The following is a 27,353-nucleotide window of genomic DNA, read 5'->3' as shown; positions in this document are numbered from 1 at the left end:
GGAAGTTTCCCATTCCCTGTAAGGATCCACACTTTTGCTTTCTACTGCACTTTGCAGCAGCTGCTCATGTTCCTTTCAGAATATCAGTAAATACATCACAAATAGCCTGTGTGAAGCAGGTAGGAACAGAGGCCATGTGAGCCCATGGGGTTACTGAGTAAATATTAACAGAAAAGCTCTGATAATATTCTCTCAGTTCTAATACTTCATATGATTGCTATAAAAATGTAATAGGAATAAAAGATACTTATAATTTTAATTCTGTCACTTTTATGCTGTGAATAATGTGCTTTGTACCATATCATTTACAGTGGTATTGAACCATTCTGTACAGTCAGTAGGTGGTTATGTCTCTGTGTTCTTCGAGGCCTTTGAATAATACATAATTTGTTCATCTGTACTGAAGTTTACTGTGTTATGGTTAATGATGCTCACAGAGACAAATTTTTTAATGCTTGAAATTTTTGTTGCCTTCTCTTCAATCTTCCAGTCTTTTTAAAATTCTTTCATAGGCAACCTCAATATTTCTTGCACAATTATCTGTGAAATTTGTTGGACAACGGAGTATGGAATAACAGAAAAGCACCTGCACTGGCTTTTGAAATCAGTCACAAAGGGACTTTCATGCAGGTTGTGCATGTTGCCAGTGCTTTTAGGAAAAGAGGTGGTTTTAACACTGGTCAGAACCAATGTAGAAAAAGGAAGGTGCTACTAAAATGCTGTGCAGTACCTCTTCTAAATTATTCCTTTAAGAAAGGCCTCTGCAGAGATCCGAGGTGCTCCAATTCCATGTTGTCTGCAACACAGTATTTGAAGCATTAGGTCTCAGGCAGCAGGACTAGTGTTTTAACTCTCCATGGTCTGCTGTTGTCAAATTTATACCAGTCATGCATCAGGGAAAAGGGAAATCACTCAGTGATAGAGAAAAATAAAATGAAATTAATCCAGTATTTCCCTTTCTCCCAGATTAGCTTTGGATCACATCCAGTTTCAATTAATTCCGTGATATATGAAATATTAACATGCATGTGCATACATCAGATTTCTATTAGTCTGAGGATTAGCCAGCACTAGCCACCATGTGGCCTTGTGAATTTACATCAGACTTCATCAGGACAGCATTAACAAATTAAACACAAGTCTTGATGACCATTGAGACCACTGTGATTGTTAATGCCTCTCTGGCCCTGCACCTCACAACTCTCCAGTCATGCTGCTGGGTGGTTAGTAAAGCACATCCTTATTTTGCCATGTGCAACGGTGGGAGCAGAAAGATGGCAGCATTAATTAGCACTTGTTCCCTTTGCTGGCGCTTGCTCTCCTTTCTCTCACATAGGACCTGTAAATGAAAAGCTCATACGTGCTATGTCACTCCTTGGGCAGACAGTAAATGCAGCCACGCTATTGGCATGAGGTAATTTGTTTTATTTTTTAAATTATGGGTAAGACACCCACTGTAGAGTAAGCATTCATAATTCAGGAGCACTGTGTTCCTGCAGTCAGAGGTGCAGCACATCCCCTCGCGGGTCCCTGAACTGGTGCTCAGCCCATGCATCCTCCCACAGCACCTGTGCTACCCCAGCTCGCACTGGCTAAGAGAAACACACCGAAAAATACACAGGAAATACAGAAACTTCCTGGCTCTCCTCAGAGTGAGTGCAGGATTGGAGCCCTGTGGAATGAAATGAAAGACTCCTATTGACTTGAGGTCAGGTGCTTAGTAAATGCTTTGTTAGATAGAATCCTGTATCTATCAGCACTTACATCAAGAGAAAACAGTTCACAGTCACAAAGCCAATAGTTTTCTATTTATCTAATATGTACTTTAGGTGGTATCACCAGAAAGCCTTTTTTTTTTCCACCCTGTGAAAATACTTTCAATCAATTCTTATTTCTTGAAGAAAGGGGGGAAAAATGTTTTTGAAATCCAAGGAGTCAGCTTCTCATCCCTCTAGCTGTGCTTCGGCCTAGATAAGAAGAGATCTCAGGGTCCCATATTATTAATGCACTGTCTATATGAATAACGAGCAGGCTTGGTGAATTATTCCACACTCCTGGGAAAATCTATAGCCCTGTCCTTCTGTAGCACCATGGGAACTGAGCAGGAGACTTGTATTTTTTTGATTAGGTGAGTTCAAATTACTTCATTTCTAAGGAGGAAAAAAATGTATCCATTCCACACTAACACCCATTTAGTAAGCTCAAAAAATACTCACAGCATATCATGTACACTATTAAAAAAGGGGAGAGAGAGAGAAGCCTAACTGTGTACTGAAATATTTTCTGACTTTGCATTTGTCCAGAAACACATCTTCTTGAAACGTCCTTGTGGCTACCCTGAAATTGTGGCCAGATCCTGAGAGGTGCTGACTTCAGGAGGAGCAAAAGCAAAACTGACAGTGATGATGCAGAATAATTAGTTCATTTGCCAGGGCACAGGAGCTCTCATTACCAGTTTGCCTTCTAATCTGCAGGGCAGAGGCTGAATGGAGCAGAGGGGAGGGATGTGCCTGACCCTGCCGCTGGTGGGTGAACTTTTGTGTCAGAGCACAGTTCCCAAACCCAACCCATCAGTGAGCAGCCTGCAGAGAGCAGAGAGGCCACGCTTCTTCCTGAGAAAATATATGTACAAATGTATGTATTTGTGTGTATGCATATATGTATATCTGTGCACATACTGTAGAGCCATCCTGCCATGGGCGGTACATCAAAGGAGCTGGTGATGATCAGATGTGTACCCATGTTTCCAGTGATTAAGGAAACAGGGGAGGTTATTCAAGGGTCAAATTTGCAGCCAACCTGAGCCAAAGTCCACAGCGAGGGCTGCCGAGTTAGGCGCTTCCCCATCTCTCAGCAAAGGCTGCATCGTTTGTGCCGCGTGCAAACATCCACCAGGCATTAGGGAGAAGCAGACAGATGATGATGTCTTTCTGGTGTGAAGATGGTGCAGCTAATGAGATCGTCTGACTGTGGGTTTATGTGAGTACATCTTCATCTCAGCTATAATTTATCTCCCTACCTATGCCTTATATTTCTTTCTTTTCCAACTGATATTGAGATTTCCTGCGTAGCAAAGCTCCCACCCTTTTTAATATCAAGCCCATAAAACAGCTGACTAATCCACCCCTGATGAAGTGCAGAGGGCTCACTTAAATCCCAATTTACACAGAAAAAAACATTTTCTACTTAAGAGGAGAAAAAAGCCATAAGTCATGGCACTATCTCCATCTGTGTGAGGGGTGGTCATTTTTTGCGGCTCCAGCTGACAGGTTTCAGTGCTGACACAGAGGGAGCAGAGCCCTTGCAGCCAACCGAGGTGCACAAGCAGCAGCCTTATGGTGAAATTACAGAATGGCACGGCCGCATAGCAGTGTAAAGACACACAGGAACATATAATTACTTCACCTCCATACAGAGGAAAGTAACCTTTCTCTAAAATACTTGCAATAAGCCCGCCAGAGGCTAAATGGAAAAACAGTAGGAATTTTCTCCTCTTATAGGTAACATTAAGTGTCAATCACAGGACTGGAAAGAGCCTGGTAAGGGGTTTTGGAGGCAGGGAGCACAGGCACTGAGGGCAGCCGGCCACACCAGTGTGCCAGGCACTGCAGGGAAAAAGAAACACAAACTGGGTGAGAAAAAAGAGCCTAAAGTAAATTCCCTCACAGGGGTGAAGCCACAAGCAGGACCATACAGGTGAGCCCCATGAGTTCAGGTAACATAAGGATCAGGCATGCTGCCTGGTCAAGCACAGAAAACAGCCAGGAGAAAGGCTTTTCGCAAAGACCTCGGAGAGCCCAGATTACCCCAGAGGAGGGGCAGCAGCCTCCTGGGACCTATCTGCAAATCTAGAGGTGGCAAATGGGGGTGGGGGGGAAAACTTCAGCAATGCTGAGGGAGGCTCCTCTCACAAGTGGGCATCCAACAGTGCTGAGGGAGAGATTTCCAAATGTCAGGAACTAGATGGGAAAAGCCTGTCCAAGAGGAGATCACAAAGCTGGGGTGAGCAGCACCATGTCATGTTGCTTGGTGGGAAACATAGAAGTAGCTCGGAAGAGTAAGATCTGGATATCTAGAAGGATCTTGTGTGTAAGATCCTTGATGCATTTGTATCCATCACAACTACTGCAATGTATGGAGTCTGTTCTGTAGCTGCCCTGCGTTGCAGCAGCAAGAGCCTTGTTACCGTTTACTATATGTGCATGGAGTGATGTCGCCAGGTGATACAGAATGTGAGATGTCTCAGGAATAAAAGGGTTTAAACCTTTGAACCATGTCTTTAAACAAAAGACTGGGTTTATCTGTGTCATCTGCAACAAAGCACAAGTGCACAGTCTAAGTACAATATTCCAAACGCATTCAGAAAGCAGTTTGACATCCAGAAACAGATTTTCAGCTGGCATAAACTGGCTCTTGAAATCCGGAGAGACCTGCCAGTTTGTGCCAAAAGAGGATATAGTTTATTGAGTTTAGGAAAATAAGCAGAGTAGCAACTGCCTATTAATCCTTGCTTGTGACAGTCTTTAGGGAATATATAGGACCAGCATTTATCTAATCAGTGGCCAGGAGGAGCTTAGCAAAACGTTGAGGTCAGGTTGGCATCTGTGTTGTATCCCCTTACACCAAATCTTTGCAGTAATTCAGATGATAATCTATCTCTGCCAGGAAGGACCAGATTACTAAATAGCTAATTCTATCTAAAGTCATGACACACATCTTTTCTGCATCGGATGCTGTATTTTCAGTGCAGCAGGGCTGTGAAATGTTGCTTGTCTACAGGTGTCTCTAATATAGTATAGAAAATACGTGATCAGAGTATTGCAGAGCTGTCTTTATTTCTTTTCTTTCAAGGCTACCTTCTATCTATAAACATGGAGCTAGTTCACAAGGCTTGAATGTGGTTTGTAGGATTAGGATTTGAACACAAAAGAAGTGGATGATTAAGTAAAAATGGAAAACGCTGCTACATAGTGTGCTCTCTTTAAATTAAGAGTTGAGAACCTGAAGTTATTACACACTGAAATTTTAAAGAAACGACGACCAAATCTTTGTAAGAATACACTTCGTTAATCCTTTTATTGGTGCAGTAAGTTCAAATAAGAGTCATTAATTTAGCACTAGGGTTGTCTGTTGTGTTGAACTACATGAATTAATCTGGCAACTGCAACTAGAGGCGGACAAGTCAACAAGTCTTCAATTGATTTCAGAGAATTGATTATCCATAAAATTGATCACAGACATGTTTCCAGTTCCTCCTCTCACAATATAGCCTGGTAACTGTAGGGCCCAAGGCCCTCAGCATTTTGTCAGCCCGCAGTCCGTTCTAGGTGATTTTCACGCATTAACATTGCAGAATTGCCTTACATTTAGGAATCAAGTAAGTACATTGCAAGCAAGGGATTTATTTCAAATCTTAGACTTTGTGCCGAGGAAGTGTGCTATTCAGCATTGTACATTGCCTGCAGATTTTGGAACAGGTCTCTATATGTAGGTGTCAGAAAGGAGTTTACTAATCCAGTATCTCAAATAAAGCATTATTCCTCTTTGGGAGTTAAGTGTTTCCATAGACCATTCAGTTTACCACAATAACTGCTCAAGGTTAAGCAAGCACAAATGCTGATGTAGTATGGCAAAATTCAATAATATTCAAAAAGTGCTGCCTTTCCCTTTTGAAGCTATCATGCAAAAGACAGCAATGTGGAAAAGAGCTGTGCCTTACAATTTAAATATTCTGCCCTGTGTCATTAGTACATAAAACCTGTTCTGCAGGCAGATGGATTGTTTTTAATATGTGGTCTTGTGTAATCATTTCTTTTTGATTACCATTCCTAGGCAGCAAACATACAACAGTTTTCAAGATGTGTACATGGTCAGTACATTTTTTTTATCTTCCTAATGTGCCCAGAGCTCACAAACAGCAAGGTGAAACATCAGCATAAGCCATCACTCAGAAATGAAATTGAGAGGCAGATGACACTGTCCTAACTGAGGACAACGGCAAATCTCTCATTAATTCAAACCAGAGTAGAAAACATATCTCTCTATTGGTTTTAATGCTACAAAAAGCCCTCTCCTTTTTCTTCAGACCCCTCTATGAAATACCATCAAATGCAGCTGTATGTAATATAGTTATGCAAATATCAAATGTACTCTATTTCCTTTTGAAATCTCCTCCTCTTGAAAATTGCTAAGTAGATGAACACATTTTAAAACGAGAGCACCTGTTAAATAAATCTGAAAAAAAAAAAAAAAGGAAAAATATAGAAAAAGCTTATTAGTGTAATGACCACTTGTATCCTATTAGTGAGATTGTTATCCCAGGACACAAATACCTCTTGCTCTGAGCAGAATGGGGGAAAGGAGGGTGATCACTGCTTTGAAACACAGAGCACAGGAACGGAGCAATAAAGGAGAAAATCTGTACAGTTTTCGGCAGGTTGTGTTTTCTCTGGGGTTCAGCTCAGTAGCAAAGGCCCAGCCTCATTGTTGCATTGGTGCTATTCATTCCTCATGTTTGTGTGCTGTGATGAATTTTGTTCATTCGAATGTCAGGTGGGAAATCAGGCAAGGAATTTGTGGCGGAGCTGGAGAAGTGTAATGCTTCTCTATATCGCAGTGATGGGTCCTTTCCCAAGATGGATGTGCAGTTCTGGCCACTCGGCTTCAAAAAAGGAGGTGAATTAACTTGGGGGCCCAAGTGTGGAGAAAGGCTTTGGCTGCTGAGGACAACAGGCAGCCTCTATTGAGAGGAAAGACGTGTAGGGCAGCAAAGGGAAGGCTGAAGGAGCATGAATCTGGTGTCACATCAGTGTGTGCCCACCAGGAATACAAAAAGTGGCTAAGAGAACAGTGGAGGATTTAATCAATATAAAGTCCCCATCATTAAATGTAGGTTGGAATTAGAAGAATAGTACTAACTGTTAGAGGAGGTCGGCAACAGTTTCACAGTAGGGATGCCAGCTAGTTTTGTAGACTTCCAATGTCTTTCGCCATACCAAAATACAAAGAAATTAGTATTATTTGAGAAAATAACACTGCAGCATACTGGTGAACAATAGAGGTACCGCAGACTGAAAAAGTCAAGAAAAAGAGCTGCAGAGGAGACTCATAAGAATTTATTTGTGTGTGAGAGACACAACCAACTGCATATATGCTTTGTCTTTAATATAGCAAGAATTTATTCAATCTGACCACCCCTTCTCCCTCCCAAAAACAAACAAACAAACAAAACAAAACACCCCACACCAAACTTAAACAAACCACGTTAATTTTCAGGCAGCTGCATTTCCTGTCAACTAAAAGGTGAAGTCTGGGGGGCTGTGTGATGATTTTTTAAATGCCATTTTTGAAAACAAAAATATTTTGTCAATGTTGTGAATTCTTTAATTAAAAAAGGAAGGAAAAAATTGCCATGCAGGTATACCGAAAAGTTTCATCCATTTTGAAGTCTTTAGTTACAGTTTGACTTTATTTGATATAATAATTTTCATTGTTCGGTTGGCCAATATTGATATATTTTTTTTTATCCATCTATTTGCAATAAAACACTGATAAATTACTGATAAAACACTGATAAAGTTTTAGAAGTGGAACCAGTTAATTCACCATTGTAAGTATTGATTTAGATTTTTTTTAATCTGTTCTATTTGTTGGGGATGGCAGTGCTGGACTTCCCTGGATGAGCAACAATTGAGGGAGTATTGAAGAGTACATTTCTACTACTTCTCTGAAACAGTACTTTTAAGTTCTGCATGGTCATTATGAAATCAGCATTTGCAAACATAAACTAAGTGAATTATAGTGTTGCTTCCTGGCTTGCATTGTTAAAATGATCTCTGGTGTCCCACAAGTGAGGATTCTAGCAAAACTTATCAGATTGAGTTTGAAGATTTCCCAGCTGAGTTTGCTGATTAACACACAGCAGGATGGAATCTGTGATCAGAGGTGATCTGTGATTGCAATGGATGTGGTCTAAAAGTATTGTGTATAGCCAGGTTTGATATATAAAATGAATGGGGGAGGTTTTGAAATTCCTAAAAATTAAATGTAATTACATACCACCCAGATATGTGTTTTACTGTTTACTGGCACTGAAAACCTTTCAAAAAACTGATGCAATTTTCTAATAAAAGGAATAAATTGACAAACCAGGTTAGAAGCTTACACTTCAAATATGGCAACCCTTATGCAAAGACCTTTTGTGAAAACTCCTGCAAGTAAGCATTGTATTGAATTGGTGTATTTCTGAAATAATCTGGAATACTCATTTGTAACGAGCTTTGGGTTAGACCCTCTCCATGTGAACCACTTTAATTTAAAACTAATTATTTATGGTAAGCATAGCCACACTCTTCATACATTTTGCATATTCAATTTTCAAGCCAAAATATAGGAGCTGCGCTAGTTTCAGTGCTCCCAGCAGGTAATCAACCTCCTGCAATATCAAACCTTATGTCACCAGCAGTAATAGGCTGAAATAGTCAGAGCCTCATAAGGACTGTGCCTGCCCAGTTCCCATTAAAATTAATGGAGACTGGGCATCCATTCCCCCTAGGCAGGTTTGAAAATATCAGCCAAAATGTAGTTGTAAGTATTAACCTTTAGGAAGTTAGTGTTGGCAGCTTCCCACTGCTCTGTACTAGTTTCCAAAATCAGTAGTTCTGATTAGGCATGAGTCCCACAGGAGAGAGAACCTCCAGCTCTGGTTTGCTGGCACCTTGTCATTAGAGGTGACCGGTCCATGGCTGCCAGTGGGGAGCAGCTGTGGGCAATTCACATCTTCAGCCTGTTTTGGCTGAGCAGATTCTGGGTAGTCAGAAGGAAAATCATGAGGCTGTTCTGCCACTTGTACCAGGAGCAGCCTGAACCAAATATGATTTTCTTTTTCCTGGTCTTCAGAGGCGTGGAAGCCAGTCCCATATAAAGGTCAGCAGAGGCAGTGTGAAAAGGCTACCCTGACTCTGAACATGATGCAATATGGAAGTGTGGGGCAGAAATGCCAAAAATATCACCACCTAACTGTTAAAATAAACATTTTTAGTATAGGAAAAAAAACTGCCCATGAATGCTTTTATATATTAAAACCTGTAAGTAACTTCTGTCCTGCTGATTTAACTTTCTTTAATTAGGGTCTTTTTCCTGTCTATATTTGTAAAGATAAATAGTCTGGCATTTGAAAAGAAAAGGGGATTAGAATCATTTATTATTGGATTACTATCAAACCAATAGAAATAACAATAGAAATTAATGTTTTTAAACAACCTCCAGGTCTCAGGTCTAATCTGTACAGATGATGACCTCTGAGGAAGTAGTGTTACAGAAATAAACCTGAAGGATTACAACCTAGCTAATAAGTTCTCAGTAGTGAATGCCTGACACGTTAGCACAGTAGCCAGAAAACAAACTGTCTCCTTTTTAATTTTTTTCGCCAAATAGTTCTAAAATAACCAAAATGTAATCAGCACACTAAGCTAGCAGATTTTTCATGGACACAAAATACATTCCTAAATCAAATAAATTGCTAGCCATAAAGTATTTGCTAGGCTCTGCTTTACATAGTGTGCAATAAGAAGCAAATATAACACACAGGTCTTTATTACTGACTGCTACTAAAAATGCAAAGCGGTGGATACACTCTCAATTTCAACAGTGCATCATTAGTAGAAATCCTGTAAGGACCACCTGGATCCTAATGACCTGTTACACTGCATCTTCACCGTCATTGTGAGTGCCAGCTACTAGGTTTTTTGGTGGATACTTATGCCATTATAGGAAGTACTAATTGCATTTTGCTGAATTTTTATTCTGATGTTCTTACTTTTTTATTTCCCTTCCTAAATAAGACTATCTAGTAGTCATGGACCTGGAGGAAATGTGTAGCCAGGAACATTAGCAGTGCTGGTAGATCTTAGAACAAGCAAAAGGGCCAGTCAGAGCCCTACCTGGCTCTGCTGAGTCCACAGGTTTTGAGCAGAATTATGGGCAGGCCTTACTGCAGTATCCCTGTGCTTAGGGTATGGATCATGCATTTGTTCTGCTAGCTTTTCCTGAAATATTAGGTCTTCCTGAATGTAGCTTTCTGTAGAATACGAATCAGCTACGTTAGTGTAGTGTCCTGCTTGCACAACATCTTTTGGTTATGTCTACCCTTGTATTTGCTCATTTCATGGCACATTAGGATACGTTAAAGAATGTAGAGCCTGCTATTTCCTACCACATTTTTCAGGTAAAAATGACAGGTGCCTGGATTTGTTACATAATTATTCATGTTTGTTTTTTCACTAAGAAAACAGCACCGCAGATGTTGAGAGGTTCTTGCCAGGAATTTTGCAGAGACCAAGGGGGCTGCACTTGCACTCGGAAGTCTAGCAAGGAACCGCAGTCTACTAGTCTGTGCTGCAAAGCAAGGCAGGCATCCAGCAAGGGCAGGAGCACAGGCTTTGTGTAGTGAATAAAAGAAAAACTGGGCTACGGGAAACAGAAGAATGAAGAGAGGTTACACTGCAGAGTGGGAGCAGGGTTTCTGTGTTATTTATTACTGGATACAGTAAATAACCTCGGACATTTGGAATTTTGTTATTTCTTAGAAACCTGAAAGAGTGTGCAGTAACTAGATAGACTAAAGATGTATACTGTTCAGAGCACTGTTACTGAATCTGTGAAGGATGAGGTAAAAACAAGTAGTATGGGGGGCAGAGAGGGGAAAGACCCACAGGGCCCTCTTCTACACTCAGTCTGGGGAAACCCTAAGGTAAAAAGGCATATTCCTACAGCCTGCTTTCCTTTCCCATCCCAACATACTCTTCCTTCCAATTTCTCTTCAATGTCAAAATAAATGAAAATGTTTCACAGTGATTAATGGTGTGCTGGCTATGCAGTGAATGCTGGTAGGGATACAGCCCATCAGTGGGGAGGATACTTTCAGAAAACCTCGTCAGATTTTGTTTTGACTTTATGCTGACATGTTGAATTTTGGCAAAAAAGTGATGGAATTCAGACAGTTACATAGGCACGCATATGGGCACATAGGCACACATGGAGAAAGACTCACTTGATGATTCTGCTCCTAGAAGGAGATACCTCTCCAGAGAAATGCTGCATTGCTTGACACTTGCCAAACTGCTCATCACTATTTGCACCTGGATTGTTCTCTTCAGGGATTATAACAGCAGGACAGGGTTGAAGGAGCATCCCTGTGGTCCCCAAGACCGCTCTAAGTCATGTGGCACTGTGGGAGCTGGGAGCAACTGCGAGGCAGGTTGATGGGAGGTGGAGGCTCACCTGCTCCTCATCCACATCGGTGCACCTCCTCACCTGCCACCTCTGAGAATAAAAAGCTGCCACATCCCTCTTTTGTTTAGGAAATTGTCTTAGTGATTTTGAAAGTGCTTCCAAAGTTTTTGGGGAGAGCCCCCCAAAAAACTGCATCCTACTGCAAATCAACTCAGAACTTCTAGGTTTTGATAGAGCTTGTTATACATAAATCTATACTGTATTTATTCACCTAGAGACCTTAATTATTATGTACAAAAAAGAACAACTGCAGCACAATATTGTTTCTCTACCATTGATCTTCAATTTCGCACTTCAATTTCGCCCTCTAGATTAAGGGTGGGTTTTTTGTACTGCTGTGTATGTGATTTGTGTAAACTTGCTTGAGATTTCAATTTCCAGAGGGTTCTGTGAAGCTGAGGTTGTAGCTTATCCAATATTTTACTAAGTCCAAGCTCTGTGTTGTAAAAGTCAATTTAATTTTAAGCTGTTGTTTTCACCACTAAAGTGAATAATCAAATTTTTGATTATTTTATATGTTATTTTTTTTATTTTATGTATTTTTTGCTTAAAATTTAGTTGTTTGTCATTATTATAATTCTAGTGAAAGGGGCTCTGGAGGAACCAAGCCTTGCTGGAGTAGATTGTTATCCAGTGTAATGTATTGATTAGGTCAGGCAGTAAATTAACAGGAGCAGAACACCATTAAATTTTGAACTTAATTGCCTTCTACTCTTAATTTCTATTGGATATAATCAATAGGTGCCAGAGGAAAGTTGAAAGAGTTATTTAGCAAGCCGCTATTTCCTGCAGCATAGTGGAAAACTACTGTTTCATCCGCTAGTTGGTGCAAATAATTTGCAGTTCAGATGTGGCCACTTAAGCATTTTATCAAAGACTCACTTTTAGTTTTGTCTTGATTAATCTTCACCCTTTCAAGAAAGAAATGTGATTTAGTGACATAAGCTGTTTTGGTTTAGCTGCCCCTTTGGTCTTCACACTTTCACTGGTGTTGCAGCAATGACGCTTCCCTCCAGGATCTCTGCAGCCTGTATTCCTGTCTCTAGCCATGCACACACAGACTTTCTACGGGGGAATATTCTCAAGCCAGTATCTTTTAGTATCATTTCCTTTTCTAATGAATGCAATGTTACAGTTGGTGGAAATGGAGACTGCAGCCTTGGTCTTGACTTTTCTTCTTGGTTCTTCTTGTTTGGGCAAGTTGCTTATCTGATTTTCCTTGCCAGCAAAACACTAACATAATCAATCGCCTTCACCAAGGTCTGGTATCAAGCTGATGTGTTGTACTCACTTCTAGGACTCCCTGTACTGATGATACACCTTGTTCTGTTCTCCAGCCTGCTATTCAGTCTGCTACTCCTTGTGTCTCACAGTTCCCTCTATATTAATATTTTAGATACTGTTTTTACTTGCTGTTGAATTTAATTATTGCTTATCTTGTTGTAATCTAAAGCTAGTTCCTTATAAATCAATATCTCAGTGCTATTATTATTTTTACAGCTCTTTGGACATTCTTTCCATTACCTAGTCTTTTTGCTAATAAAATGCTGCAAAGGAAACACCATGCTTCAGGTGGCCCCCTGCCAAAGCTGTATGCCCAGTATCGCTGCCCTGCGGCATCACAGGGACATTAAAAAGCCATTGAATGGAGGATAGACATCTGATGCAAATTAGGGGATTATTGCAAACTTTGGTGGGCCTTGGAATCTGTATTACTGAAGCAGTACACAGAATAAAACAGGCCAAGGTAATCATACCTCATATTTTACAGTAGTGTCAGTTCTGTGCCAGTGGTGCTATTCCATATTTATAACTTTATACTGGCATAAGGCAATTCACATTCAAGCTAATGGGAGTTTTCCAGGACTGTTGATTCGGGTTCTTGATGAGAAATGAGTATAGCCCCTTTTGCACATCTTTACAGCAGAAATAGCGGTTAGAGAAGAGTCTACTTGAGATTTTATGAAGTGGTGCATAATGATGCACCAAATGGACAGACCTTCATAGAAATCTCATTTTCTGAGAGCTGACCTATACTCTTTCTGAAAACCAAATATCTTCAGGGAGTGGCAAGTTACCCACCTCAAAATAGAGTCAACACATCCAGCGAGACTTGCTCTGAAATCTTGACCTACATCTGTCCACAATTCTCTCCATTTTGAAATGCAGATAAGAGGTATTTTACTGTAAGCACATTTGATTATATTCAGGTCCAGTATATTAAAAAAAAACATTGCTTGCCATCTATGCAAATTCAAAAACTGCCAAATCATCAAAAGAGCTGAGTGTGAATTTGCCTCTTTGACAATTATTCCTTGTCAGATTATTTTGGTGAACAGGGAATTCATCACAGGGGAGAAGAAAAAATAAAGCCTCTTGACAGTTACAAGGAATTAACTCTGCCTACAATAATATATTTTCCAAAGGAAGTTTGGAGGGCAGAGTTTGCAGTGCTGAAGCTGTGCCATGTACAGGGACATTCCGTGACCACCAACTTACTTAACCTGTTACAGAGGGAAAACGTGTTGGTCTGTGTTACCGACTTGCATGAATTGTGCAAGACTTGCAATCCCAGCTCCCAGGAGAAGCTGAAATTATCCTGTCCTGGTCATTCTACCAGTGCCCACAGCATCACTGGTCCTCATACTATGAACAGGCAGACAGAAAAGTTGATGTTGTGCCTGTAGTATATTTAGGGAACTGAATCACAAAGCCCAGGTGCCCACAGAAGCCTATGGCCAAAAACAAAATTGGAAATGGGGCTAATTGAATATCTCTGACCAAAGTGGTGTCAGCAACGATAGTAACATTCCCCTTTTCCCATGGAGAAGAACTTCTCCTCGTGTTTCATGCTTCTGCCAAGAAAAGGATAAAAGGAGATTTTTCTCTGTGTCACTGGGGAGAATCCCCTTTTCATCCAAATGAATTATTCTGTCTCCAAGGCGCCAGATTAATCTGTCTACGATATCCCTTGTGTATTGTTTCTAGACTAACACATATATGTGTTTCTTCTTTCACGATCAAGTGGTACAAATGAATGCTATCTCACATGGTAGCCTTTCACTGCCATCCACTGCCATGCAAAACTCTACAGGAGCAGTTCAAATATACAGGAGAGGTGCAAATATACTGCTTGCTAAGCAAAGATTTGCTGGGCATTGGGGTAAAGTTTCACCCTTGAGCTGCCTAGTAAGAAGCCTCTGGAGGAGATGCTTCAAGCATCTGACATAGTTCCCTGGAGGAGCAGCAGAGAGAGATGATGGTTTGGTGCTGTGCCTGATCCTCTCTTGAAACTTCTCCAGCTGCTTCTGAGCCTCTCGAAAGGGAAGCAGCTGCCTGCACCACACAGCAGCCTAGTCCAGTCCAAACTTCTACATGAGATAGACATTTGCAACTATCACCAGATGTTTCAGAATGAAATGTGGATAATAAGACACCTTTTATGTTAAGGTTGATGCCGAGTACAGTTTGGCTCAGTTAAAGCACCTTCTCTGGCTTGCTGTCATAAAAACCTTACGAACTACAGATTATTGCATTATAGGTGTACACACCAGGAATGGCGGGCAAGGTAGGAAGTGTCATAGACACACATGAATTAGGATTAAATGGAGCAAACTAACTCTCAATCAGATCTAGTCACTACTAAAATGAAGAAGATAGAAAGAGACAGAATCAAAATTAGTGAGATAACAGATTGCATTTCTAGTTAGGAAGAAGACCTGCATTATGAAATGCTGGTAGATTTATTGTTCAATTCTACTCTTATTTGTCATGCATGTTGTAAAGTGTATTTGCAGTCATCACTGTCTAGCTGAATCAGGGCAGTAAGTTTTTGTTTTTCTTAGAGTACTTTATGTTTTATAGCTTAGAGCCTTGGCAGAAGTCCATCTATAGTATTATATGATTCACATAGTTGTTAGGCTGGGGACTGCAATTGTTGCTGTTCTTTCTATACTCTGCTGTGTTTGTGGAAGGATCAGGCTTGGAGCCGTGAGGTTTTTCTTGTGATCCCTAAATCCAGAAGTGTATTTGCACCATTTTTATCCCTAGAAAGATATCTACTGCTTACAACTCGCTTTCCTGAGAAATGGTCAGACAAGACATATTGGAAAGCAGGCTTATTTTCTGTATGCTAGTATATAAGAAATTATACAAGGCAGTAACCCTAGTTAAGACCCAAAAAACCACCACATGACAACAACAACAACAACACCCCCCTCCCTGGCCCCCAGACAGTTGCAAGACAGTTCTGTGAGTTTTGGATGAAGATAATATATTATTTGCATAACCGTTCAAATGGAATATGTCGACTGTGTAGAAAAAATTGTTTTCAATTCTGTTTCAGCATTCAGTCTAAACAGAGTTTCAGAGGCACCTTGGTGGAGTTTCTCAAAACGTGGTACTGGCAGGTGTAAGATGGTCTCCTTCAGGTGGAGGGAAGCTGAAGGGAAACTTCAGCTTTTGAGGAAAACTTTGCCATTAATTTCATGGCCATCAGAACTAACAAATTATGGCTGTAAGAAAACTGTATAACATGCTGCAAGTGGAAAGTTCTTTTTACTGCATCACTTATATGCACACATCTTCCAACAGTTTCAGCAAAATCCAGAGATTTCCAGGTCTTTGTCCTGAATAAGCAAGTGCATTTATAAAGATATGCTCAACATCCCTCTAAATAAAAATTTGTCTTTTTGCCTTTGCAAGCTGTCATCAGAAGGTGAATACTTCTTCTCTTCTTCATTCCTATCTTTCATCTGCCCACCTAGCCATAGCAGCATGCATGTAAAAATGCATTAAAATTTCAGCCTTGCAATTTAAATGTCAAGTCTTCAATCTTATTCCAGTACATTTAGATCCTATTTTGCATACAGTATGGCTGACTTCTTCCAAACCTAGTTTTCTTAAAAATGACAGAAGATGCATCTGTGGCCTTTTCTGATAGTCCCATTTGTTACTCTACCCTTGCAGAACAAAAATGTAATGCAGCGTGGTATGCTGAGAGATTGGTCACAGACAGTCCTTTGGGGATATTAAATACATCGTTATATTGTCTTTGTGGAGCTGATCTGACCCCCCTTCACTTCACTAGAGTTTAGCAAGGTCTCACTGACATGCTGTGGGGATTTAGCTTCACTGTTATAGAACCAGGCATCACTGCATGAGGAGATGATGTCACAAAGCTGTGTCCCTATTGTTCCTCTTTTTCAGTCCTCTGAAAAAAGAAAAGATGGCACAGAAACATAGATTACATATATATATATGTATATATATATATGTAATCTATTTCACAGCTGTCTGGTTGTGTATCTTTTTTCCTTTCATCCTGTATAGTTTCCTCAGGTATGTATTAAAATAAGCTGTTTGAAATCATGCTCGGTGCTGATTTGGTGGGGTGTTTCAGGCTGCTGAAGAAAGATCCAGTTGCAGACTTATCCTGTTCCTCTCTTTCTTTAGCTCAAACTAGTATTTAAGATCTCACTTTAAAAGACTGAGGGCTTCTAGTGAGTCATCTACATTCCACATTTGGGCACTTAAATTACTTGCCCTCAGTGGCTTTCTAAATTAAAAATTGCAGTTTAAATCAACAAGAACTAACAACTGTATAATTCATTTTCTCAGACTCATTTCATTTGAAAGTAATATCAAATACAATGACTTTAAAAAAATAAGTTTATATAACTTGTTAGCTTTTGTAGAATTTCCTTCCAAAAAGTAATAATAAATGTACATGTGTACATTGAGAGGTCTCTCTTGGGTCAGATTTTTTTAGTATTAAAAAAAACTGATTTTTATAGCTATATAATATGTTATGTCCATTCCTAAAGAATTCATGAGTGCCTTTTTATTCCACTGCCACAGAAAGTGGAAGGGAACCTGCCACTAACTTTTCTCTCTGGCTAGCAGAATACAAATACAACCCAGTGTTTCCACCAAATGATAATGGAAATTTTCACGGTTTCTGCCCACGTGCTTCAGAGCAGCTTGTACAACCCACAGTGATCCAGGGACAAGAATATTCTTTCCCTTCCACCTCGGCAGGGCTTTACTGTGTCAAGGTAGGGCTTGGAAACTGCGTTGAGATCCTTGCAGTGGAGCTGTTAAAAAGCCACAGGAAACTGCTATGGCTGGAGATGCCTCAACTTTGCTGCAGCATGAGCCTCCTCGTTACTACAAAAGCCTTCTGAGGTCAAAAGCTGTCCTAGTTTGACTATTTCTGTCTGGCTTTTTAATGAACAAATGCTGACACTATTTGAATAATGCATTTATATTAAAATACAAAATCTTGAAACACATCAGCCACTAAAGACACTTCTTTGCAGAAGACGTTCTGCATTTCCCTGGCCAGGACTGGTGCTTCCTGTGAGGCAGAGTTGGAAGGTCTCCCCATGAGCTCCCAATGCAGAATTGAAGTCTTGAATGCTCCTTGGCCACAGACTGAGTGCCTGAATGCACAGTGACTGAATATTCATTTTGTCCATTCTTCAAAAAAATACTTACAATTTAAAGTACAACAATAGCTCCATTCATAAGCTGCTATGTGAGACAAGTCTCTGTCACCGGTACATTTCTTAATAAGAAGTGAACAAAGCCGATGTATTACCATGTATAAAAAAATAATGAAAAAAAAAAAAAAAGATACCAGAGAGAGAAATTACCTTTTTGTCATAAAGTGATGTGAGTTGATTATAAGCATACATATTATTTCTCTTTGTTGTTCATTTCATTGTGCAGTCCAGGAGAACAGGGAAGCTGAGGTCACCTGCTGTACGTCTGGATGATATCAGGGTTTCAACATTCAGAACAACAGATACTTAGGGTGAAACTTTCCCCTGATTTGAGCTGAACTATTCATCACACACGTAGCTGTCATTAATCTTACATGCAGAGCCAGGCTTCTCATGTTTCAAAATCTTTGGAGAGGTAGCTTTTTAATCTATATTTAGTTCTTCTTTTTCCCCCCTCTGAGATTGATTTCTCTTTGCCTGTAATGCTGTAGTAGTTTCAATTTAAACAGAACCCTGAAATAAAATAGTTGAATATGAAACCTTAGCAGAAAGAAAGGAAACAATTATCTTGTTGGTTTTTTTTGTTTTTTTTGGTTTTTTTTTTTAAGGTAAAAAAACTTCAATGATGGCACTGCTGAATGACAAAATTGGTTATCTTTATCACAACAAGAAGGTGTATGCTCCTGGATGGGGCCATCAATTCAATTAATCTCAGTAGTCATTCTCAAAGCATTTCATTTTAATATAATGCAACACCTTGAAGTATCTAAATTACAGCAGCTGAAGCTGGTTAAAGACAAGAGGCAGATGCAGAAGCTGCCCAGCTCTACCTCCTTCTGTTATAGCTCCTCTCTGCCACACTGTCTTGGGCAGAAGGCAGATCTGCTGGAGCTGCTCCTCTGAGCCTGGACAGGAAAATGAAGGAAAAGGACACGCAAAGGGAAATGTCAGGGAAAACAGGAAAAAAAGGCAGAATGGATGTGGGGGCAGCAAATGGCAGAGGGTAAGGTCTAAGCTTATTCTCAAAAATATATGAACTATGACTGCTGCAGGTTATGAAGTGTGTCTATCAAAAGTTTCTGGTAGCCAAGAGCAAAATTTTTAAGTGGTTTGCATATCTTTCTGGGCTCTTGAGATAATAGTATAGCTATCTGTTCCTTACTTTGTAGGTCATTTATACAGCTCATATTCTGAACCCTTCTCTCTGCTAATACTCAAAAATAATGTTATTGGAATCCCAAACTCCTTGCCTTCTGCAGAGATGAATCTGGACACATAACATTATAAATTCAGCAATATATGTCATTATGGGAACTGTTTCTCCCGCCAGACACTGTTGGGAATGAACTGGGAACTGGCTGTTTAGACACTTGTGTGTATGTGTGTGCTTGTCTGCCAGGCACAGACATACATAAACATTCAAATACAGATATGTACATTTTACCAGTAAGTGTTTGCGTTTCTTTGCTTTACCATTTCTTCTTATTTTGCTTCATTTAGCATAGATTATCTCTGTAAGTCTGGCAACTAGTCAATTACTGAATTCCTTTTCAAAGAAAGGGAAAAGGAAGATTAGAAAATTCATCAAACTAGCATAAATCACCATATCTTCCCCACCTGAGGATCTGACCCTGTAATGATAGTTTCTTTCTTCCTTATAAAGGTAATTATTCTATTAAAATTAATAATAAAATGAATACTGCTGTGACTGAATTACATGGGATAAGTGTGAAATACTGTGATCTGTTCCGCTATGAATTAATAATCATAGTTTGCCCAGTGAAATTTGCATATTTTCCTTTCCTTCCCTGCTCTCCACCTTGGTTTAGTTGCTAACGCTCTCTCCAGGAGCAGAGCTGGAGACTGCCAGTGGTTTACACCAGCACAGCAAAGAGACACAGTTTGCAGAACACAGTACCCCTGAGTTTTAAGATAGCAGAAGTTGTTACAAGAAAAGCATGTATTTGTTTGGTAATTGAAATACCTGTGATTGCCTTTCTACATGTGGTGAAGGGTTAGTGGTGTTTGGTTGGTTGGTTTTTTTTGTGCTTATATAGATTAAGTGAGAGAAAAGAGAAAGTAAAAAAAAAAGCTTATGCTTAATTAAAAAATGACCTGCTGTAGTGATAAATGCAAACCTGTCCCAATAAATGAAAAACTGGTTTCACTTTCCTGAGAATAGTATGCACCTACAATTGGTAAAAAAATGAGATAAATTTACATCAACATGCTTAGTTAATACAATATGGTTTGTTGTTCCAAGAAAATTATCTTAGACAACTTGTGAAAAGGTCATATAAACTTTAGATGCAAGCTATTATTTTTAATTCATGTGGTCTGTGTTTCCTAGCACCTGCAAATGGCATTCTTTTTGTGAATATAAACAGTTTATTAAAACTCCTGTATTAATTATTTAAATGAGTTTATAAATATTTGAGGAAGCCCATGCAGAAGGAACTTGTAATAAATTATCATATTCTACCTTCATTGAAAGTTAAATTACAAAAGTCTGAAAACTGGCTTTTGTAACAAAGACCCTTCTGCTGGCTGTCATCACAAGGCCCAGAGTAAGAGCATTCTATCTAGGTAGCAGCAAAAAAATAAACCCCAGTACCTAGAGTTTAAAGTGAACTAACAACACTTGGGTCTTAAGGTGTTTGTACTAAATGCGCCACACAATCAAGTATGTGACCCATGTACATGAGCATGTACCCATGCTCAATATCTTACGGGAGGAGCCCTTGGTTTCCAGCCTTGACTTTGAGATCACAAGTGTGAAGACTGAATTAATGAGCAGAAGGGGAGAGAGAGGTACTGAAGTGAAGCCTGGAGCAAGTGAAACAAGAAATTACTCGCACAGATTGATTGAATGAGAAGTCAGATACTGTAGGTAGTAGTGGAAAGAATATCAGTCCTACAGCTCTATGGCAGATCATCATGAACAGTGCAAAGGGATTTCTTACATTAGAGGACAGGCCAAAAAAAAAAAAAATGGCAGCAGGAGAATAGCAAAAACTTCTCTGAAGCTTCAGAGTTCTTGGTTTTGTAATGTTTGTTGATATGGTGATATGATGAAGACTCACTTTGTAGACACTCCCATCTTTTGAGGCTCAGTATCTGTGCACATGGACATGTCTGGCTGTCAAGGATGTTACACATTAAAAAGTGCAGGTACCAATCAGTACAGAAGTACTTCTGCAGAATTTAGGTAATGGATAATTAACCGGTTAAGTAGAAAGAGATGTCTGATGATGATCCCCTTTGCCATGTCCTTCTTTCTTATCCACCCTGTGTTCAAGTAGTCTCTTGAGTTGGACGCGTGGATTTCTTGAGAACTTGGTAAAGACAGTTTGTGGTCATGCAGGACAGACCAGGAGATGCTCCTGCCATGAAGACTCAGACTGTGAATTCGTGTTGGATGAAAAAACCAAAGCACTTGTAAAGACAGAGTCACCTCTTTGAGGAATGACAGTTCAGGTTAGCTCCACATGTCCAGCCTTTCCAGTTTTCCTAATACTTGTCCACTCACCTGCTTCTTTCCCACTGGTAATCACTGCTAAAGCAGAAAAGCAGAAATGCTGCTAGTCTGAGGACTGCAGCATAATGCCCAGAATTAGGGGATTCACTAGTTAATTATTTTTCCTATTTGATCTACTTTTAGCTTTAAAGTAATTGTGAAGGTGACTATTTAGAAAGAAAACCCAGCTATTTCAACCTTGTGCTGTTTAAAAGTGCTTTAAAAAGTTGAACGAAGAGTATTATAAAATACCATCTAAAACAAATTCCTGTTTGGTTTGCTAGTAACTGTAGCAATTCTCGGTATCTTCGTTTAGCTATTCATCTTTGGAGGGCTTCTGCTTGCCTACATTGTTCAACTGGCAGAAGTGAACATATTCTGCAAAGCGTTTTACTCAATTCATGCTCAGATTTGTAAAAGAACTTGCTCTGGGCATGCTCAGGTTCCATTTCCATTCATTTTGTATGAGCCTTAATGAGATCAAGTAGAACAAGGACAGATGTTTGTGAAAAATAAAATGTTAAACTCCTTTTTGTAGTGATGAGAACAGAGCTTACAGCTAGATAGCTAAGAATTATCTGACCGGAGAGTGCATGAGATTCCTCAGGTATCTGGAGTCGAAGACTCACAGCTTCTTCCATCTGATTACTTTTTCAAGAGCACATCTTGTGTATTACAAACCTAAGAAATAATAATCCCTGTATACATTCAGGATTATTCACTCTAAGGACAACAGAGTAAGGTCATCATATAAATTATTTGTAGCAAACACTTACCTAGAAGTGCAATCCAGGGACTCTTCCAAGGTAAAAAACAAAACAAAACACCTGTAAGTGGATCTTGAATTTTCATTTTTTAAATAATAAAACTCCAGGTTAAATTGAATGGAGGCAAAAAGACATAAGCTGTGCCAATACCAACACAGCCATGAGATTTTAAGTGCCCATTAATGGACTTCTCAGCTCTGTAAAATGTTTCAGAGTAAATAAGTATTATGAGCAGTGAAGGAAAACATCATTTCAAATAAAAGCTTTTCAGTTAAGGTCAGTTTAGTATTCATTAATGAATTTCACGTTTTTTTAAGTTTTGCTGATAAGCTTTTATAATCGAGTTACTTCTCTTATTCCATGCGTATTGAAGCAGTAATTAAGTGTGATATGAGATATAAAGTATCGCGTGCTCAATTCATCAGTTTTTGTTTAGTCTCGCAGTTCTTGTTCTGATTGCACTGGCATTGTTGCACTGAAATGTCTCCAAATCTATCATGTCAAGATTATGCATGATATAATTTGTAATAGTAGCTAGGGATTTGTTTGCAAAAAACAAATGTTCCTTTAATCTTTAAAACAAAATTAGACTTGTCTTACATCACAGAACAAAGAGATTTAAATGAATACAACACTTTTAATAAATCAGTAATTACCTTGTCAAGTGGCAGGTTGGCTCATTTAACTCAACCTTTGAAAACAGCTTCCTCCACACAGATTTTAAACTGTGCCATTCTGAGATAAATTTTAAGAGCTGGACTGTGGAGATTTAAGTGCTCTGTGGGTGTATTATTCATATCACAGTAGCCCCCAAGTCATGGAAGTGAATTTGGGCCATATAATCTCTTTACAGCAGAGATAATTGCAAGTTAACTAAACTAGCTCCTAAAAAATTCACAAGCTCTGCCTTTTGGTACCACTGTGCATAAAATGGCACACCACATGCAAGTTCATAGTACCATCATTAGGACAATAAAACCTCCCTTAGTTTGTCATTTCAAATTGAATTAACCCTACAACGAAAGCACTGGGCACCTGACCCAAGTTTGCAGTGTGAGTTTGTTGGGTGGGGGGGGCAGTTAAATAACACTCCACCAGCTATAAACCAGTCTGTCATAAACATGTTTCTGTAGTTGATGTGTTCTGAAAATAGCTGGTGGGCACAGACAGGAGCAATGGGCTGCTCCCACTCTTTCCCAGAGCACCCCGTGTCATCCATGGGTTGTGCTCATCAGGGCTTTGTCGCACATCAGTTTAGCCTGAAAATCAAATGGTCACTTGCCAACAGGCAGCTAATGAAGGCCATGGTTCTTCTCCATGTGTCCATTGGATAATAAATTTGTGCATATTTTATTTGGGTGCAGGACATAACAGGCAGAACATTTCTGGGGTGAGAGGGAAGAGACATACCAAGAATGTATTATGAGACATTAGGTCAAGCACAGAAGAGCCATAACTACTTGAGAAATGTTTTAATCACCAGCCATGAAGCAGTTAAGCAGTTTTACAGCTGCTAGATCAAAGATGTGATGGTGGGTATTGTGGACATAAGGATGACTGCACCAGCAGGTGCTTCTACTGATGGGACTAAGGAGGACAAGAACGTCCCTCTAGAGTCATGTCTAGCCACTGTGACAATGCCATTAAACAGCTGCTCACATCTTAAGCCCGTCTTCACATGACAGGGTCAGCCTGTACAAAAGGACGATACCTGAAGGAAGGGTTCTCCTATAAAACTGCAAACCTAAGTCACTGAAGTGATGGCTGAAATCCGTGTTTAATCCCACACCTCAGTGTATTGCTGAATCTGCCAGTACCACTCAAACCAGCAAGAGGCTCAGTCCAGCGGTGATGTTCAGACCATTTCAAGACATTAGATTCTCATCATGAGTTCAAACTTATGCAGTGTTTTGATTCAGGAATTTTCCAGCTCTGATAATTATCCTCTTCTCATCCTTTTTAAGGGAAGAATAGCAGATGGCTTCATGTACTTCACATGTCTTAGCAGTCTCTTTTTCCAAAAATTCCTTGATATCTACGTTTTAGGAGAAACATCACCCTTTTACCGCTCACACTGATCTCTGATCATTGTGCTTTCAGTTCTTTTGCCACTTCTGTCCTCACATGCTTTCTTCAGCAGCAGGTACTTACCTGGCAGCCCTCACTATTACAGGGAAACACTTGGAACCGCTACTATATATTTCTACATTTTCTAAAATTAGAGATTCAGACTTAGGCTTTTAAAGCACAGAGAACCTAGTATTCTTCACAGGGGGGGAAAAAAAAATAATAGTAATAATTTCCCCTGGAAAAAAATATACAAAACTTTAAAAGGTGTTTTTTATTGACCAACAACACATAATCATATCATGTGTTATTAATTTCTAAATATTCAACAGAAGAATTTTCTGTATTTATTTGTTTACAGGAATCTTCTCTTTGGATTGGAAACAAGAAGAAACAAATACTACACAGTTTATACTGAAGCAGCACACAAGATCTTAATTTCATAAATGATAACTATCGTGCTTTGTTATGCCTTATAAATGCATTACAGTTATATAATTTATTCATTTTTTACTGTGCTTTTTTAGAGTGTTTTACTGCTAAGCTGTGTTTCTGGCACCTAATTCAGTCAAAATTTCCTAATAGACTTTTACCCTTCAGAGCCCATCTTGCAGCTTTTCCCTTCCACCTCACTAAATCCAACCTCCTGCAATGCAGGGGATTCATATTTGAGCAAATGGCAACTTTTACAAACACCAGCTTTGGTCCAAAGCCTGCAAAATTTGAGGATTTTTTTTTTCCTATTTCTTCATAACTGTTGCATCAGACCCAAAACACGGATCATTGGTTTCTAATGCAAAAGCAGGCAACAATTGTTCCTCTTGGGTGCTCACTTCCACCGTCATGAGGGACGAAGTCATAGCAATTATATCTTTGGTTCAGCACAGTCATTTCCTGGCAATACTGGTTGTGTGAGCAAATGTCTCCGCAACAGCATCAGGACCACAGCAGGTCATCATGTGTATATATATATATATATATTTTTATATATATATATATATAAAACTTAGCATCCCTGCTGTTGCTGGAGGAATAGCATCACAAGCCCACCTACAAACCTCTGTGTACCTCCCTTATCCTCATCTCACAGTCTAGATCTTCTCTTTCCACATCTCAACTCATTAATTTACTTTATTAATGAAATATTACTAATGAAAAATTAATATTGCATGGAAGACATTTTTCTTCCTTGATGGCATACCAGTCCTCAATCCTAGTCTGAAACATGTGAATATTTATAAGCAGCTTCCTATTGTCTTTCCAAAAATGTGTAATTATGCTGCAGTTGGCATTTCATTAAATATATAACAATAAGATTAAGCTTTCACTAGGCTGTCTAGAAGCAGTTCAAATAGGGTGTAAATAACACTGCTATGCTACACAAATATTTTATCAGCCTGCTCTCAGCTATACTCTGCAGCAAGGGACATATTCAGTTCCAAACTTCAGTAATAAATAGCAGCAATGGGGCTCCCTAAACTATAAAAGATCGATTTTTTTCCCCATACAGTTTGAGAGGGGATCCTTAGTCACCTGCATTTGTTTCAGCTCCCCGCATATGAACATTTCATATTTTCATTAGTCTCATTAGCACTCATTAGTGTCAGCAGGTTGCTCTCAAATGACCCACTGTCTTTGCAGTGAGGTTATGTCAAACAGCAATAAACTCACATGCATAAAATTATAAATAAAGGTGGACAGCTCAGCACTTGCCATAGATGCATGTTGCTGGGCATGAATTCAAGAACTTCCAAGAAAAATATGTAAGGCCTAGAGCTCTGCAAGGTCATAGAACACACTAAGCACTTTTGGGGAGACAAGTTTATCATCTGTGGTTGATTTTATTATTTCATGTGCTTTCTCTCTGCCGTAGATATCTGCAAAAACCTGTTTTGTGAAGGCTAGCTATGCCTTTCATTGTAGAAATCAAGTTTCCAGATAGATAATTCAGCAAAGGTTCAGTTATACTATCAACTGCGATCCAAAACGGTCAGAGAAAAAATGTCAAGCACTGGTCATGTCTGAATTCAGTAGACTGTGGAGTAATTAAAAAAGCCAAAATGCTCTTTGAGTACAGTATTAGCAAATGAGAACCATACAGGGGTTGAGAGCTGGCTGCCAAGCACAGTTTGACTGACCTGGGATCTGCTGACATCTCTGGGAAGGAGTGCTACAATCCATAGGCCTCCAAACCTAACAGCTTCTGGTGGCTCCATTTTTTTTATTACCTTAAAATCTAAGATTTTCTAAGGATCTCACATGTTCAACTATAGGACCCAAGCAAAATTTTGATTGCTTTTATTGGCATGTATTCAGTGCTTGCTGCGATCTCTAAGATCTACTTAATTCAGAAGATAATTATGCAAGTCCTACAGTTCTCCTTCAAATCTGTATTTCTTCATCTGTGTACCTAGCTAACAAAACAGAGATTTTTACCTCTGAACAGCAATACACACTGTGTAAGTACTCAGAGGACTCAAGTACTGTCATTTCTAATGCACTCATGGAAGTGAAGATGTACGTTCACTCACCGTAAAGGTGCCACCCATGAGAAATCATGATCCTACTTCAGCTAGGGAGGCCCTTCAGCCATGTGTCTAAGCAACATTTGTTTCCAAAGGTGCAAAGAGAGGGACATGGAAAATTGAAAAAGCTGCAGCATACGACCCTCCCAGGCTGAGCAGCACTGAGGGCTGGAAATTCCTTTGCAAGTTCTAAGCTATTTTGTATGAAATCTGCTCTTTAACAGACCATCTCTATTCAGCTGGAAGTCAAGCATTTGCTTAAAAACCTCCAGCAGCACACAGACTTCATATAATTTTGATGTTATTATTTGTTATCACAATACCTAGGAAACACAATCTCAGTCCAAAACATCATTCTTCTAGTTGTACAAATGCAGAAAAAAGGTCAGTCCCAAATTGTTGCGATACAGTGTTGAAGCTCAACAAGTCAGTACAGATAGTGGGGAACATGCAAGGAAATAAGGCAAAAATAACTCATCCTTTTAAGTAAATAAAATTACAGATGGAAAATTGGTACAGCAAGATGGTGATTTACATGTAGTAATAAAGTCAGAAGCAGAGCTGGGATTAAATAAGCCTCAGGAGTTTCTGGTTCTCAGGCCATTAGCCAACACCATCTCCATTAGTCATATTGCAATGAAGGAAGTATACAACGTGCTTATGTCACTTATTCCAATTT

At 39.5% G+C, this 27,353-nt stretch overlaps 1 protein-coding gene across 5 annotated transcripts in view; it reads left to right on the top strand.

Annotated features, from left to right (window-relative positions):
* TAFA1 (TAFA chemokine like family member 1) overlaps positions 1 to 27,353 on the top strand; it is a 258,691-nt gene that overhangs the window by 215,643 nt on the left and 15,695 nt on the right. The window lies entirely within an intron of this gene.

Source organism: Columba livia, chromosome 10 (assembly GCF_036013475.1).
Source record: "Columba livia isolate bColLiv1 breed racing homer chromosome 10, bColLiv1.pat.W.v2, whole genome shotgun sequence".
In the NCBI taxonomy this organism is placed as follows: Eukaryota; Metazoa; Chordata; class Aves; order Columbiformes; family Columbidae; genus Columba; species Columba livia.
This window is presented reverse-complemented; position numbering and strand designations above follow the sequence as displayed.